Source organism: Microtus ochrogaster, chromosome 16 (genome assembly GCF_000317375.1).
Source record: "Microtus ochrogaster isolate Prairie Vole_2 chromosome 16, MicOch1.0, whole genome shotgun sequence".
In the NCBI taxonomy this organism is placed as follows: domain Eukaryota; kingdom Metazoa; phylum Chordata; class Mammalia; order Rodentia; family Cricetidae; genus Microtus; species Microtus ochrogaster.
In genome coordinates, this window is record NC_022018.1 from 49,100,103 (window position 1) to 49,110,241 (window position 10,139).

Here is a 10,139-nt window from a genome sequence, read left to right on the forward strand (position 1 = left end):
CAGGAACTCCTGAGGGCCTCGTGCTCAGAGCAGCTGCAAGCACCGGAGAACAAGTTGTTTTGCTCAGAGCAGCTGCAAGCGTAACAAGTTGTTTACTCCAGCAGGCAAGGCGGTCACAGGAAATTCAGGGTTTGGGGGTCCACAGTCCCCAACAAGTCCATAGTGGTCACTATTAGAGAAGAAGGACTCCTGTGTTAGCCTCCTTCATAGCCAAGGAGCCGCTGTTGCTGCCTCAGCGGATAGCGCACTCCGTGCAGGTGGCCCTTGTCATGCCATTATTGGTCCAGGGCTGGCAGACTCGCTCTCCAGGCCTTTCTTAGTCTCCACTCTTGCTCGTGCAAAGTCTGTCACCCTAGAAAAAATGTCAGGGTTAAACTCCAAGAAGCAGCTAAAAAAATTTTAATTTTACTTATTTTTTAAGAGATGGATCTTGCTCTATTGCCCAGGCTGGTCCCCAAAGTGGGCTCAAGGAATCCTTCTGCCTCAGCTTCTTAGATGGTGGGGCAACACAAGTGCACTATGATTTGTCTAAGGAGAATTTTGCATATCCCAGGAAGCTCACAGCATGCGAATGAGACAGAGGAAGACTACTAAACGCAAAGACAAATCTTGTAGGGAAATGGGGTTTTGATCACTGTTTTGTATGGCTGGCCCTGTGACCGGGGCTAGGGAGGGACTCTCCAAAGTAGGTGGGCCCGAAGTTTGGGACCATACAATCTCCTCCGCCATCTTCCACTTCACACAAAGAATTGTCTTTTTCCCTTCTTCTTCTCTCCCCTCCCTCCCTTTACTTTTCTTCCCCCCTCTTTCTTATTCCCTTCTCTTCTTCCCTCTCCTCTCCCCCAATCCACGTGACCCTGACCCTGAACAAATGATCTATTATCTTAAATACAATCCTCTTAATCTCTCTTTTGTATTTCATAGTCTTATGCTTCAGGAAATCTCTCAGAAAAGACAGATTTTTTGTTGTTGTTGTTGTTGTTAAAAAAAATAAGTCTTCTTCCATTAAAAACCCTTCCTTTCATTTCCCTTTTGCAACACTCTTCACCCTTCCGTGCCTTGCCCTAAAATCTTATAAGCCAAGATTGGGCTCTTTTATAATTCATGGCATGTGATGCTTTGAGCCCTTCAATTTTCTTTAGAAGATGAATGGCCACACCATTCTTTTCCACCGCATGGGGCAAGGCATCTCTATTTTTCTATGAAAGCTGGGGATTTGGGCTTTTTTTTTTTTTTGATCAAGTCAGATGTCCGTGTGCTCTGCTGTTTGAGCAGAGCCAAGCAGAGAAATAGAATCAAGTGTCACTTTATCAGAACTAACGGGGTGTGAGACCAGACAAAATCAATAAAAAGTTTGAGTTATAGACTCCATGTCAAAGAAATCCAATTTTTACTACCCTCAAGTATAGAGGAACTCAAGACAGGCTAATCAAGTGTTGCATGATAAAGGGCTTTTGAGGGTTTTCTTTAGCATATCAACAAAAAAAAAATGATTATCTCAGTTGACGGACTAATCAATATCTTTTGGCTCCACTGATTTGTTAGCTCATCAATACCACTGGGTTTTTGTTAGTGTGTGTGTGTGCGTGCGTGTGTGTGTGTGTGTGTGTTTGTGGTGTGTACTCACATGTGTGTAGATTCATCTGGAAGCCAGAGGTAAACCTTGGGTGTCTTCTTCAATCTCTTTCCATCTTGTTAATCGGCTCGGGCCCCTTTTACGTGCATCTCGCAGATCAGGTGAGCCTAGCTGGCCCAGAGCAACAGGAATCCACTGGTCTCTGCCTCTCCGGCCCTAGGATTGCACGCACACCACCACACTGCCCTGTTTTCCTGTACATTCTGGGGATGGAGCGCGAGTCCTCATGCTTATGTGTGAAGCACTTTAGCAACTGACTGGTTACGGTGGTACACACCTTCATTTTCAGCACTCAGGTGGATTTCTATGAGTTCCAGGCCAGCCAAGGCTGTGCAGTGAGACCCTGTCTCAAAATTAACAGCCTGAGCCATCTCTCTCTCTCACTGGCTTCTTTTCAGTTTACAGATGATGCCTATAGCAAACTTCCCAAGTTGATTCACCTAATCAATTTAAAATTCCCAATCTCACCTTCTTTACCTCTCCCAACTTGCTTAATAAAATTTGCTTTCAATCTTATTATCTCTAGAAAAAGGTCATAGAAAATCAAGGAAGAGTGAGGTCTGAAACTAAATGACGCCTAGTTGACTGGACAACCCCTTACAACCATCTCTGGTTTAGTGAAGAAATAGAATTCACAGAGGACCAGAGTCATGGCTAAATAAATTCCTTCCATGGTAGTTCATTTTAGTTGTCAGTTATTAAATTCAGAACTGCCTAGGGTCTGTGAGGTGGCTCAATGGATCAGGGCACTTGTCCCAAGCCTGACGACATGATACCCATATAGGGGAAGGAGAGAACTGATCCCTAAAAATTACCCTCTGACCACCACACATCTACATGCCCACACAATACACATAAATAAATAAATGCAATAAATATTTTTTTTAAAAAAATAAATGCATAGGTTATTAGTGAGACACATTTCCATGTGTGTGCAGGACATGTCTCCAGAAAGCATTCACTGAGCCAGGGAGACCCACCCTGAAAGTGGACAGAACCATCCGGGTGGGCTGTGATCCCAGACCAAAAAAAAAGAAAAAGAAGAAAAAGCTAGCAGCATGCCAAAGCTCTGCTTCCTGTGTTTCCTGACCCACCAATATATGAGCAAGCAATTTCATTTTCCTCCTGCCTGAGAGCTGCCTTCCCTATGCTTTCCACACCAAGATGACTCTACACTCCAGCCACGAAGCAAAATCAATCTAGTTGCTTCTTGTCAGATATTTGGTCGTAGGAATGAAAAAAGGAATTACCACATCCTCTCCTCTCTTCAGACTGGGGCGGGTATGTATCTGAAAAGACCGTGCTAAGGAAAAACAGGTTTTGCATGATGCGAATGGTAATCCACTCTGTAAACAGTAGCATGCTCGCTGATGTGGGCTATAAATATTTTCCCCAGTTCCGGAGTAATGAAGCCTATGTTAATGAGAAGAACTTGTTCTGTCAGATTTTCCCTGAAAGGGATCCTGCCTCGTGAATGAGGAAGGTCATTGGGAGCCTCCAGAGGGCTGGTCTGTTTGCAAAGTGCAGTGTGTATTAAGAAAACCTCTCCTCTACTTGAGGATCCAAATTAAGATCCACCTGTCCAAAGAAACTGTTGTGTAGTTCCCTGCCTCCCCTTTCTGGCTGGAGCCTGTTTCTGGATAAAACCCACAAAGTCAGCACTGAAAACACTCCAAGGTGAAGATATCAGGGTGCACTGGGAAGGGGGAAAGTATGGGATTCAGAGTAAGGGGAGTGCCAAGGATGAAGCCCAAAAATCATTACCTCCTCACTTGGGCTCCCAAGATAACTAAAATCAGAAGGGAAGTTTCGTATCTTTTAGTGGCTCTGTCTCCTTTACTTTAGCTGATGGTGCAGAAGTAGGTCATTGTCCTTAACCTCTCCTTAGTCACCTCGGATTCTCAGAGCATCTGAACCTCAGAAGAGAGACCACATACTTTCCTAGAAGAAACCAATTATCCACGAGGGTGAAATTGCACCCTGGAGAGGGAACAATCATCTGAGAACCAGCTTGCCCCCGCCCCCGCACCCGCCCCCGCCACAAGCAAGGACTTCTATGGAGCACTTTGTAGGACCAGAGCTGAGACAGCGATCATCAGACCCCACCTTGACCACGCCTGCTAATCATACATACCTCTTCCTCCCGGCCCCAGCTCTTCCTCTACCAAACCTAAAGTTCATAGAGGTGCCCTGAAGACAAACTTGGGGTTACTGCACCCTTTTATCTGTTCTTCTTCCAAACGAGGCCACATCAGATAAATCTCCATTGTCTGCTTTTTGCCCTGACTTGACTCTCTAATGTGACTATCAGGACCAACATCCTCGCCTAGTCTGCTTAGAACCGCCAGAGCCCAGGCTTTTGCCATAAAATCTCCAGTCACACAGCCAGCCTCTGCAGTTCAGAATCACGATCAGCTGAGGGACATGCGCTGAACATTGCAGTATAGTAGGCAAACAGTACTGACTGCAGCAAGAAGATTAAAAACACTGGTGTGTAAGTGGGAGACCGCTCTGAGTAGCAGCAGCAAGGTGGATTCTTTGCCGAGAAGAGATTATTGTGCGCTGTCTCAGGTTTGTGGAGGAGCTAGGTATCCACTTAGATCAAAACCCACAAGTTCTGGGGTGGCTTTGGACAGCACAAGGTTGTCAAAGGAATCAGAATACAGGGAGAAATCTATATCCCAAACTGAATATTATAATAATAATGAAACACTATTCCAAGCTGGGTATGGAGGCACATGCATGTAATCCGAATAACTTGGGAAGTGAAGGCAGAAAGAACAGGAGTTCAAGGCCGTCCTCAACTACATACCAAGTTTGAGGTCAGCCTAGAATATTTGAGACTCTGTCTTAAAAAGCAAACAAAAATGTTGTTCTTTCCTTAAAATAACTTAATCCAGATCCCAAGACTCTCAACCCATCATGACGTTGGAATATTCCCTATAGACAATGAATATCTGCTTGCCTCGTCTCTGGTAATGCAGGACGCTGTGACAGTCACAGAAAACGGAACCCAGGCCTGTGTGTGCCAGCCAGTCACACTTCCCACTGAGACCTATGGCATGGATGTCTGAGTAACCACATGGTGGCTTTGCATTTTCTAGTCAAGAGTAAAGACCATGTCTTGGGACCTTTGCTGGGCACACCAGGCCTAGTGTGACTTTATGTCATCCTTCACCTCCATATCTCCATCGCTCCCTGAGCCTTGACGTTTACCTGGGATACAGGCAGTCTCAGGGCATAGATCTCCTTACCATGTTGGGAAAGCCACCCGTCCCCTCTTTGAGGCTATAACCATTCATCCTCCAATGTCGCAGGGGTTTCCCTACATGCCGGCTGTTGTAACAGAATATCACCAAGAGAGTGACTTAAACAAAAGACATTACTTTTTGTCGCAGTTCTGAAGTCGCCAGGTAACAAAGTAGCTGTCATCTTGGTTCTCCACAGGAGTGCCCTGCTCTCCAGCTTCTAGGCCGCCATCTCCTTGCTGCACGCACACATGGCCTTCCTGACTGAGCCACACCTGGAAGGAGAGAGCATGACCAGGGCAAAATCAAGCAAGCCCTAGCATTTTCTTCCTGTTCTCAGTGAAGATCCTAAACCCATCATCTCATCATAGCCTAATGATCTCCAAAGGCTTCACTTCCAAAGACCATCCCATTAAAGGTTAAAGATGCAATGGGGGAATTTGAGGGAGAGAGAGCTAGCATGAGGTTTTGTACTGGAGTAGTATCTGAGAGTGCATGCATATACGGGGAGGGGAGAGAGAGATGACCAGCATCTTCAGATCTCCTCTGCTGTGTCATCCCGCTTCCTCCCCCGCTCTGTGACAACTCCCCTTCTGTCTCCCTCATAAAAACGTGCAGATAAGTACATTTAGGGTTCACTTGAATACTCCAAGACCCTTTTCTTTCTTAAGATCCCCAATTTCACTCACAAAGGCCCCCACCCCTGCCTCTTTTGCTACGCACATATAGTCTCGGATTGGGGCTATATGTGTAGTGGCTAATCTTGATTGTTAACTTGGGATAGTGGAGACATACCACCGTGCATGTCTGTAAAGGTGGTTTCAAAGAGCTTTAGCTGCAGAGTGAAGATCCACCCTGAATGTGGAGAGCACTATCTCCTAAGCTGGGGCCCTAGACTGAATTTAAAAAGAAGTAAACAGTACCAGAATCCACCTCTCTCTACCTCTTGGCTGTGAACACAATAGGGCCAGCCATTTGACCCTCTACCACCATGGCCTCCCTGCTGTGGTGGGCTGTACCCTCAAACTGTGGACCCAAACCAACCCTTCCTTGAGTGTTATTGTTATCGTTATTATTATGATTTTGGTGAGGCATTTTGTCACAGCCATGAGAAAGTGACACATGGCTCTATGGGAGGGACGCCATTCAGCCTAACACAGAGATGTTTTTATGAACTCCCTGATCCCCTGGTACAATGGTTGTCTACATCCAGACTCTGATGGGTTTTACTTTCCTGCTCTGATTTTCTCTGGCCTATTTTTGACCTCATTATCCTCGGAGCTGAGAAATGAACTCAAAGAAATCAATTTAACAATTACCAGCTCTAGCAAAAGTTGATGAGGAATTCATTAATTGAGTAAAAGGAAAATAATTTTACCTGGGATTTGTTTATTCCTTGCCCAATTTAACTCTGGATAATCAAGCATCCATCATATACCGAGAGCTGAGAACCCAGAGGAAGATCAGATAAACTCAGTTTCTTTGGGCTTTTCTATTTCTAGTTTAACAAAGTTCAAATGAATGAGCTATGCAAAAGTAGATCATGAAGTCTGGACCTGACTACCGGGGTCTCTGCTGTTTCTCACCGTATACACTGTGTTTATTCTGCTCAGTCACTTAATGTCTCTGTGAAGAGATTGAGATGTGAAAGGAATGACTTCACTTTGTACTGGATTCTTTAAAGATAATGTGTCCACTGATGCGCTCTGGGAAAGGTACACTCGGTGCTTTTTTTTTTTCTAATGAAAAATTTAATACTGCAATTTGGTTTCCAAATTCACTCAGTCCTTTCTCTGTTTATTTTTCAACTATTTATTATTTACTCAGCACCAGCCATCTGTTTGGGGCTGTCTTGGTTGCCGGGTCACCTGAAGTGAGAACCTGCATCCTATAGAACTCTTGGGCACAGTGGAAACACCAGCAAAGTCAAATTAGTTACTATTACTTGACTGGCCTCTCGATGTGCTGAGAATGGGGGTGTTGGAGAAATGTAAGTCAGCACTCACCTTCACCGCTTCTTCTGAGTTCCAGGCAGCCCTGGCAAGGCTGTGCTGCAGTGCATGCAAGGGCTTCTTTGCAAATCTTTCCCAGCCTGGCATATCAGAAAAAAGACTTTAGGGCTGCCCTATTTATTCCCAACTAAAGAGAGACTAAAGGCATTCCCACATTTATTGGATCGATTAGCCAGTTGGGTGGACTGATGGAACTCCTTATAAAAATCCCCTAATTAGGAAAAGAAATTCTTTTTATTACTCTTTCACACTCTCTGACATGTTTATGATGTATTTTAAGTCATTTTCACCTCTATTACCTTCTCTCACTCCCCCTACCATGTTGAACCCCTACTTTCCAAAAACCTTCCATTATTTTCATATTTTTTATGTGTTTAATTAGTTAATTAATTGTTTAGTTAGTTTAATTGGAGTTTCTTGCATGATCATGGGTGAGGGGGTTTCTACTGGAGCATGGGTCAAGGAGAAGGTGCCAAGACTTTTAGGTTCAGGCAGAATGGGTGGGAGAGGGTTCTACCTGCTGCTGTTACATAAACAGGGCCATGAGATACCACTGTCTGGATTTTTTTGCTGATCCTATTCCTCATACTGGGTCATCTTGCCCGGCCTTAATACAAGGGGAGGTATCTAGTCTTACTATAAGTTGATGTGATGTGTTTGGTTGATACCCATGGAAGGTCTGCCGTTTTCTTAATAGAAACAGAGGAGGAGTGGATAGGGGAGGGCATCAGGGAAGTGGGGGGGGAGGGACTGGGAAGAGAGGAGGGAGGGGAAACTGTAGTCAGGATGATGATGATGATGAACCATTAAAAATGATTTCACCTGTTTGCGGCTTGCCGGTTTCTCCCGTGAAAACTGCAGAGGGTGTCGGGAGACTGCGTTGTAGCACAAGAGCCTAGGATCTGCTGGGATTGTGTCCCAAGCATCCTCAGGCATAGTGAGTGGTTGCTAAAGGAGTATATTAGTGCCTTTCTCATTTCTGTGACAGACTATCTGACAGAAACTACTTATGGGAGGAGAGTTGGATTCACAGTTCCCAGGAAACAGTTCATCATGGTGGTGTTGTAAGCATGACAACTTGGCTCATGGCCTCGTCAAAGCATGAGGCAGCTGGTTACATGGTGGGGGCTAAACATGAAGCAGAGAACCCAGGTTTAGGACATGGGACTGGGCTGTTACACTCTAGGCCTCCCCTAGGGACCTACATTAGGCAGTAAGGACCTATGTCCTGAAGGTTCTAAAAGCCTCTTAAAACAGCCAGAGTCTGAGTGTTCAAACACATGAGCCTGTTGGGGACATTCCACATTCAAACTACATCAGGAACATCAGAGGTGAGCCATGGATTTTATGGAAACCCTTTTTCCAGAACCCCATTATAGAAGGCTTTCTTTTTGGCCAGCAACCAGCTCCCAAATCACGACACAGAGACTCGTTAGTTATGAATACTCAGTCTTATGCTTGTCCCACTAGCGCTTATAACTGGATCTTTTTCTCATGTTTTGCCTTGGGGCTTTTTACCTTTCCTTCCTTCTGTATCTCTAACTGTCACCGCTTCTTGTGTCAGATGGGGCTGGCGGCTACCTGGCTTCTGACCCCATATGTGTCCCTCTCCTTTTCCTTTGTCCTCCTCTCTCTCCTGTTTATTCTCTCTGCCCACCAGCCCTGCCCTATCCCTCTCCTGCCTGGCTACTGGCCATTCAGCTTTTTTATTAGACCAATCGGGTTCATTAAACGGGCAAGGTGAAACAGCAACACATCTTTACATCACTGAGCAGATGCAGCATAAACAAATGTAACACACTTTTATACAGTTAAAGTAATATTTTTGCAGTATAAACAAATGTAGCCCATCTTCTCCTAGTTAAAATAATATTCCACAACACCACACCCCTTCTCTGGCAGCCCTGCTCTTCTCTAGTAAACCCATCCTGCGTGTCTAGTTAGCTCGCGGCCGTGAGGTCAACACAGGCTCTCCCTTTCCCTTCTACCAGTTCCATAAAGGCTCACACTTTGCCATGCTCCTCTTTAGAGTGTTACTATCTTACCTAACACCTGGCAATTTATAATTGTTGCATAAGAGTGTGTAAAAGAATACAATGAAATTAAAAGGATTAGGTGCATGCCAGACGGCTGCTTCTCTTTTAAATGTGAATATAGCTGAAGTCACGCATTCAAGCATGTATCAATTTTATATTGAGAACTTTTTATATAAAAGGGTCCACCCCTTTCTCCTAAATTCCAAACACATAAAAGCATCTCTTGAGTTGGTGAGGAAAAGTTGAATTTTGAAGTGACCTGTCTATGGTAATTAGGCCATTTAAATGCCTCTTGCTGTGGACTGTTGTTTTCTGTCTGTGTACAATCCTGCACAGACATGAATGTGGAATAATATTTCCATCAGTAACTACATGTTTCAGTCATGTGCAAGTGCGCTTCTAAGGACTGTATCACCCCATGGTATTATATCTCTAAAGGTTTATCATAACTCTAAAGGTTTCCTAGCTTCAGCACTGTGACCCAGCATGGGACGTAAGTAACAGATGCCCAGTGAACACCTTCTAAGAATGAAATAGGAAAGATGAATGGCAACACTCTCATGGTTAGAGCCCGTCCAGCTCCCTAGGATAAAAAAAAAGAGATGGCGTGACATTTTCAATTTTGTTTTCTTTACATATTCTTCGATACACAGGAGAGTGATATTCTCAGGGCTCAAGCATTTGCTGCACAAAGAGTATTACTCCCGGCCTGCTCACATCGAATTGTTAGAATTTAAGAAGGCACCTGATACAGTTTGACGTTCAACCGCTTGCCTCCTTAGTTATCCAAATACGAACTCAGCTGGAGTTATGCAGGAGCCCTGGCTTCATGTGAATGCAATACAGCGACTTACTGTGGAGGTGTCAATTTCATGACCTCATTATCTGTTACATAAATACTCCAGCTTCAGTCTTATCTTATAGACTGCTGTAAACCAAATGAGATCATGTCTGCAAACGGCTTTTTCCTCTTGGATAGAAAAATCCATTATAAACAGTAGGCCTTACTACACATCATGACTTGTTGCTGAAAAAGAACTCACTATTGCCCTACGTGGGCTGTGATTTGCCTGTCTCCTTTGCATTTATTTTTGGAAATGACAGCTTTCTAAAATAATAAATAGAAACTTATGGGCAAGAATAGACTGATAAAGTAACATTTTCCTCAATTTAAAATTCTTCCCCAACCTAAACCCACCCTCCCGTG